Source organism: Triticum aestivum, chromosome 4A (genome assembly GCF_018294505.1).
Source record: "Triticum aestivum cultivar Chinese Spring chromosome 4A, IWGSC CS RefSeq v2.1, whole genome shotgun sequence".
Lineage (NCBI taxonomy): Eukaryota > Viridiplantae > Streptophyta > Magnoliopsida > Poales > Poaceae > Triticum > Triticum aestivum.
In genome coordinates, this window is record NC_057803.1 from 600,926,169 (window position 1) to 600,933,300 (window position 7,132).

At 39.1% G+C, this 7,132-nt stretch overlaps 1 long non-coding RNA gene across 1 annotated transcript; it reads left to right on the forward strand.

The window, feature by feature from the left end:
• Positions 1 to 4,768: 4,768 nt before the first annotated feature.
• LOC123082513 (uncharacterized) lies at positions 4,769 to 5,283 on the forward strand. Its single transcript, XR_006439040.1, has 2 exons — positions 4,769 to 4,916; positions 5,004 to 5,283. It is a non-coding gene; the product is annotated as an uncharacterized lncRNA (long non-coding RNA).
• Positions 5,284 to 7,132: the final 1,849 nt, after the last annotated feature.

Consider the following 7,132-nt stretch of genomic DNA (forward strand, 5'->3'; position numbering starts at 1 on the left):
TTATTTTAAATTCATGCACTTTTTTTAGTTTGTGATTCTATTCAAAATTCATGATTTTTTTTGAAATTCATGAGAACATGAAACTTTTTACAGTGGTCAATCCATGTGCTCATATGCTCACCGGCGCCCGCTTATCTGCTCGGCCGCTCGCGTGTGAGAGCCGGTTTGCTAGGCCGGCCCAAAAACCATACCGTGTGAGCGTTGAATGGCATACATGGGCAGAAAGCGCTGATTAGGAGCTCCATATGTTCGGTGAGTAACATCAAATAGACGACGCCATGCACAGGAGGTCGGCCGACTGGGCCTGCCCTTGGAGCTAGCGTTCAACTGCGAATGCGCACTGTAGCGCTCCACAAAACTCAGGGGCGAAGAATTGGACACATGATCTCCTGATGTGGAAGAACATACTACAACCAATTCACGTAGCGAGCATTTAATGTTTTATAGCACTGCAAAACCTTAAGGACATCACCGATGCAAAATATTTTTTAAAACTTCGAATGCAAAACAATTTTGTGAAAACAAACACTTTTTAGATTTGCAAACAAATTTAAAAAACCAAGCATTTTTAGAAAACGAAAACATTTTCTACAATCATGTTCAAAAATAGACCATGTTCAATGGATTCGGTTAGGCTAGAAGGGTCCGTTTGAGAGCATAGTTTTTTCAAATTCCATCAAATGACCCCATATTTTTTCCTATGAACTTATATGACCAATTAAAGGCCCCATGCCAAGTTGTTTTAGTTTTCAAGAAAATTTGTATTTTCTGGAGTGTTCTCAGTAAAAAAAAAAGGCAGATAAATGAACGGACATGTCACAACTTGCATATGGTGTTGGAAATCGTTCAAACCTGGCAGGGATGCCTTCAATGGGCATTCCCGCCTGCTTCCAAAACTTGGCGTTATTTCAAGAATGGCCAAAACTATATCATGTTCGACGGAAGGTGTTTGAGCAGGCCAGAAGGCTCCGTCTGGGAGCACGTTGTTTCTTGGCGCCATTGAAATGGCCCCCCAAATTTTTTCCGTGGCCTTTTATGACAAAATTAGGGCCATGTCAAGTTGTTTGGATTTTTGATAAGTTTTGCATTTTCTGGAGTTTTCTCGGCAAAAAAGGCTCATAAATTGCCCGACATGTCGCAACTTGCATATGGTGTCAAAAATCATTCAAACCTAGCATGGATTCCTACCAAGGGCATGCCCACCTTCGTGCAAAAGTCGGCTTCATTTCAAGGATGTCCAAAACTAGACTGTGTTCAACGGATGGTGTCCGGGTAGGCCAGAACGCTCCGCTTGAGAGCATATTTGTATCTCGACATCCTTTAAATGGCCAAAGTTTTTTCCGCAAACTTGTATGACTACAAAGCACCATGCCAAGTTGTTTGAGTTTTTCACAAGTTTTCCATTTTCTAGAGTTTTCCCAGTGTAAAAGGCCGACAAATGGCCAGATGTGTCGTAATGTGCATATGGTGTCCGAAGTCATCCAAACCAGACAAGGACACCTAACATGGGCATGCCCACAAGCTTGCAAATTTTGCGGCAGTCCTGAGATTTCCAAAAAATTAGCAAGTTCAACGGAGAGTGTTTGAGTAGGCAAGAAGGTCTGATTGGGAGCACCTCATCAAATGTGTTGCTTTCAAATTTGTTATGATCTAACGTGTTTGCTTGGTGTAAACTGAACACTGAACCGAATAAGCTAGTTAATCAAATGAAAAACAAAGATAAAAATAAGAAGAAATAAAGCAAAATAAAAAATAAATCAAAGAAAAAGAAGGCCAAACAAAAGCAATAGAAGAGGAAAACCAGGCTGAGAAACTGCACAACAAGAAGAATAAAATAAGTAATTAGGCACAACAATAGAGCTGCCCTAGTTGGTTATAGCCGGAGGAAGTAATCCAAGAGGTTTGGAGTTCTATTCTTACTTTATGCACTTATTTTATGAAGGGTAAAACAAGAAGAAAATTAAATTGGCCAGGCCCAAGACGGAGGGGTGTGTGTGCCGGTTTGTGTGGACTAGCTGACGCTCGCTAGATTCGGCCATCGACTGCGGGCCAGTAGGGAACCTCTCTCTCTCATGCCCACTCGCTCGCTCACGAGGTTTTTTGTTTGCTATTTCCTACCGTACATTTTTTTGAAGAACACTCATTAAGAAAGGGGATGGTGTTTAATTACAAGAAGACTTTTCAAAGGTTAACTATTGACTTTAATATAATTTAAAAAAATAGGAATTCAAGAAAGTTCACACAAAAAATTCAAAAAGCTCATTGGATTCAAAGAAAATTCATTGATTTGAAAAGAAGATCATCAATTTTGAAAAAGAGTTCACAAAATACAAAAAAGTTCATTCATTTTGAAAGCATTCGTGCAATTTTTGGGAAAAAGTTCACCAATTTTGAAAACAAATTCACAAATTTGAAAAAGTTCATCAATTTTTTTAAATCGCTTATTAGAGAGATAGTTCACGAATTTTAAAAATCATCAATTTCGGGAAAAATTTCACTGATTTTGAAGAAAATTTCACGATTTTTTTTAAATCATTGTTTAAAAAAATCATGAATTTTAAAAAGTTCGCGCATTTAATAAGAAAAAAAAGGAAACAAAAAAAGAAAATGAAAAAAGAAAGAGAAAAAGGAAATTAAACAGGAAACGGTGTGTTTTTCCCAGTGTTGTATTTTAAGGGTTGAAAAACAAATGTAGCACATGAGGTTTGATTGCCCAATTCGTTAGCACGACTGTGATAAATCTGGAAGGAGCAGGGTTCGAATCCTGTGGGACACATTTTTTTTTTGCGGTTCTAAAAATTGTTAAACAGTATACAGTGAGTGAAAAAAAATAAGACCATCATGCCCTTTATTATGAAGAGGTGTGGGTTAATCTGAGCTGTCCTTGTGTTTAGGGGGTGTACCGAGGCAGAAGTGTAGGCAGGGATCAAGGTCAAGGATCATCAGTTGTCGGCGCATGGCGCCGTGGATGCCTTGATGTTCCTTTTTTTTTTGAAAAGGAGGATTACCTTGGCATCTGCATATGCCTGGGTGTTCCCGACGTCCCAAATCTTCCAGAGGATGAGTAGAACCGTGTGGCAAGGTGGATGGCGTCCAAGTACCTCCCGACACCTTCTATTGTGAGTGGTTTTATGGCAACTCGATTGCCTGCTTGTACAGACAAGGTCATCAATTTGTGTGGCTTGTCATGCAAGGATCGCTAAGGTACATAGTTTTTGGGACCCAGAAAGTGGAGGTGACACCACAAGAGGACTTACATTTGGTGGTGTTTCTTGAATACCCAGGCTTGGGCTCTAAGGTGAAAACACTACAGGTCTGACCCTAGTGGATCATACATGGCAATGACAATGTTTTTTGCACTGTTAGATTGTAATAGGCATTGCTTGGAGTTCACTTGGACATGTATTTCAGGATGAAACCCCAAGATTTGACCTTCAATGGTTGGATCCGACAATAGCGACGTGTATGTGTGTTGCTTTGGGAGTATCTTTCTTGTAATGCCTGTGTTGGCAAGATATGGTTGGGCTGATGGTTGTTTTTGTACTTTGCTGATGTAGCTTGATTGCTTCTGGGTTTTTTTCTTTACCCTTCGCCAAGGCATACATTAGTCTGGTGGGAGTTTGCTTTTTCCAGGAGTGATCCTTTGTATTTGTGTGTTGATATTGGTAATGTGCATGTCATGCAAAAGTCAGATGTGTGTTCATCGTGCTTGTATCCCATTGATGTTTCATTACGTGTAGTTTTATGGCAACTCGATTGCCTGCTTGTGCGGACAAGGTCATCAAATTCCGTGGCTTCTCATGCATGGGTCGCTAAGGTACATAGTTTTTGAGACCCAGAAAGTGGAGGCGACATCACAAGAGGACCTACATTTAGTGGTGCTTCTTAAATACCCAGGCTTGGGCTCTAAGTTGGAAACACTACATGTCTGACCCTAGTCGATCATACATGGCAATAAAAATGTTTTTTGCACTGTTACATTGTAATAGGCATTGCTTGGAGTTCACTTGGACATGTTTTTCAGGATGAAACCCCAAGATCCGACCTTCAATCGTTGGATCCGACAATGGCGACATGTATGTGTGTTGCCTTGGGAGTATCTTTCTTGTAATGCCTGTGTTGGAAAGAGATGGTTGGGCTGATGATTGTTTTTGTACTTTTGTCGATGTAGCTTGATTGCTTCTGGGTTTTTTTCTTTACCCTTCGCCAAGGCATACATTAGTCTTGTGGGAGTTTGCTCTTTCCAGGAGTGATCCTTTGTATTTCTGTCTTGATATTGATAATGTGCTTGTCATGCAGAAGTCAGATGTGTGTTCATCGTGCTTGTATCCCATTGATGTTTCATTACGTGTCAATAAAAAATGCCCCTTATCACAACAAAATAAAAACTTTCAATGTGGTTATAATATTCCTTGACAGGGTTGTAATTCAACCATGTCGAGTACATCATACATTTTATATGTGGCTACTGCGATAGATGACTATAAAGTTGACGTACACTAAAGACGATTAAGAAACATAAAAAAATATAGAGAAGAGAATATGATAAAGGAAACCATTAAAGAACACACTAAATGGTGACATGCTCAATCGAGGAAGGAAATAATGACTGGCCATATAAAATATCACATGTATTGTATGGATAATTGGATATGCATGACATTTAGCGATAGAATTAATAACGTACAAAGAAATGAAAAATAATCAATTTCTTTGGCGTTATATAAACACTAGCACAAGGGGCATAGCTGCTACGACATATTCGCAAGAACAATAGCAGGACAAAGAAAACTAGCTAACTACTCTAGTTTTCCTTATGGCTCTTGTGAAGAACAACGTGCAGACTATGTGCCTGGTCGCTCTTCTTGTAATGTCTACCACTTTCTTGCCCTCTCATGTAGAAGGAAGGGTGATAGGTATGTTTCTTTCGTCTTCTTTTCCCTTCATATTTGAATGTTACTAACTGACAAGTTGTTATCGTGATCCCCGTCCCCTATGTGTAGATACCAAGGAGACGATCCTCACTTCGTGTTTACTTTGGAAAAGCTGCACAATCGATTTATGCAAGCAAAACTGTTCAATACGTGGATATGCTAAGAGTGAAAGCAGTTGTGTATCATACAACAAAGCTAACTACTGCTGCTGTGCGACGAAGTGAACGACACCGCTATGATGGATACCATCCATCACCCCCTGCTACATCAAATTATTTCATGCGAATAGCAAAAAAAGACCATTGGATGTAATTGATGTACCTGATTCAATAAACTTTAAATTTTACTAGTAGTTGGTTAATGTATAACTGTCAAGTGTGAGCAAGTGGCGAGTTTTCGTTTTGCTGGAATTGTTATGTATCGGAGTTGAACACCTAAAACACTAATTTACGCTCTAGTGACTTTAAAAATTGTGAGGTTTAGAGGATGGTCGATGGAGCACAAGGACTTAGGGGACAATTGATTTTCTTCTCTAAGGATACCATTAAGACTGTAGTTGAGTTCCAAAAATGCATCGACGACCACCCCCACCTCTATTAGGATCAATGGTATGGAGAATTATAAAATAATGAGATGGAAATATTATCTATCTCCTTATCATACATTCGCCAGTTTGCTGTTTTAGTTACATGCTCCCAAATCTTAAAGGTCATTGATTAGATGAACATCTAATAGATACAGCCGGGATGTGGTATGCATCTCATAAAACATTGGGAGCGAAGTATTAATGAGTTATCAATAACATCGTGGATATACATGTTATGCAAGGATACTAGTTAAAGCCTACTAGCATACTCAGTTAAGGTTTATCTGTCCAAGGCCTATGACTGTGTCAATTGGGTCTTCCTAGAGAAGGCCCTACTCAAATGAGGCTTCTCTCAATTCTGGATCTCCCAAGTTATGGCATGTGTATCTTCGGTTAAGTATTCAGTTAAATTCAATGGCAAGTTATTGCAAAGGTTTACCCCTTCCAGGGGGCTTCGGTAAGGTGATCCATTATCCCCCTTTCTGTTCCTCTTTGTTGCTGGTGCTTGCTACTCTTTGAGTTTGTGTTGATTTTTTCCTTGAAGAGGAAAAGGTGATGCAGCAAAGTAGACATAAGTATTTCCCTTAGTTAAGAACCAAGGTATCATCCCAATAGGAGGAAAACACAAGTCTCCAATAATTGCACCTGCACAAACAAACAAATACTTGCACCCAACCTGATAAAGGGGTTGTCAATCCCTTCACGGTTACTTGCAAGGATGAGATCTGATAGTGATGGATATAAAAGATGAGCAAAAATACGAGATAAAATAAAAGTAAATAAATTGTAGCAAGGCATTTTTGTGTTGTTGAGTTTTTAGATTTGAAAATAATATGATAAAAGATAGATCCGGGGGCCATAGTTTTCACTAGAGGCTTCTCTCTTGGAAGAAAACATACGGTGGGTAAACAATTTAATGTCGATCAATTGATAGAAAAGCGCATAGTTATGACGATATCTAAGGCAATGATGATGTATATAGGCATCACGTCCGAGATAAGTAGACCGACTCCTACCTGCATCTACTATTATATTACACCACACATCGACCACTATCTAGCATGCATCTAGTGTATTAAGTTAACAAGAACGGAGTAACGCCTTAAGCAAGATGACATGATGTAGAGGGATATATCCAATCAATATGAACAAACCCCATGTTTTTATCCTTAATGGAAACAATACAAATACGTTTCATGTCCCTTTCTATCACTGGGATTGAGCACGCAAGATTGAACCCATTACAAAGCACCTCTCCCATTGTAGGAAAAATCAATCTAGTTGGCCAAACCAAATCAATAGATCGGAAAGAAATACCAAGCTATATAAATCATGCATAAAAGAGCTCAGGGAAGACTCAAATAATATTCATAGATAATCTGATCATAAACCCACAATTCATCGGATCTCAACAAACACACCGCAAAAGAAGATTACATCGAATTGATCTCCAAAAACATCAAGGAGAACATTGTATTGAAGATCAAAGAGAGAGAAGAAGTCATCTACTCCCTCCGTTCCTTTATGCAAGGTGTATTACTTTTGGCATGGTGACCAAGGCACAAAATTAGAGACATGTTAGGATGAAATTATCCTTGGTAAATTTGTTATT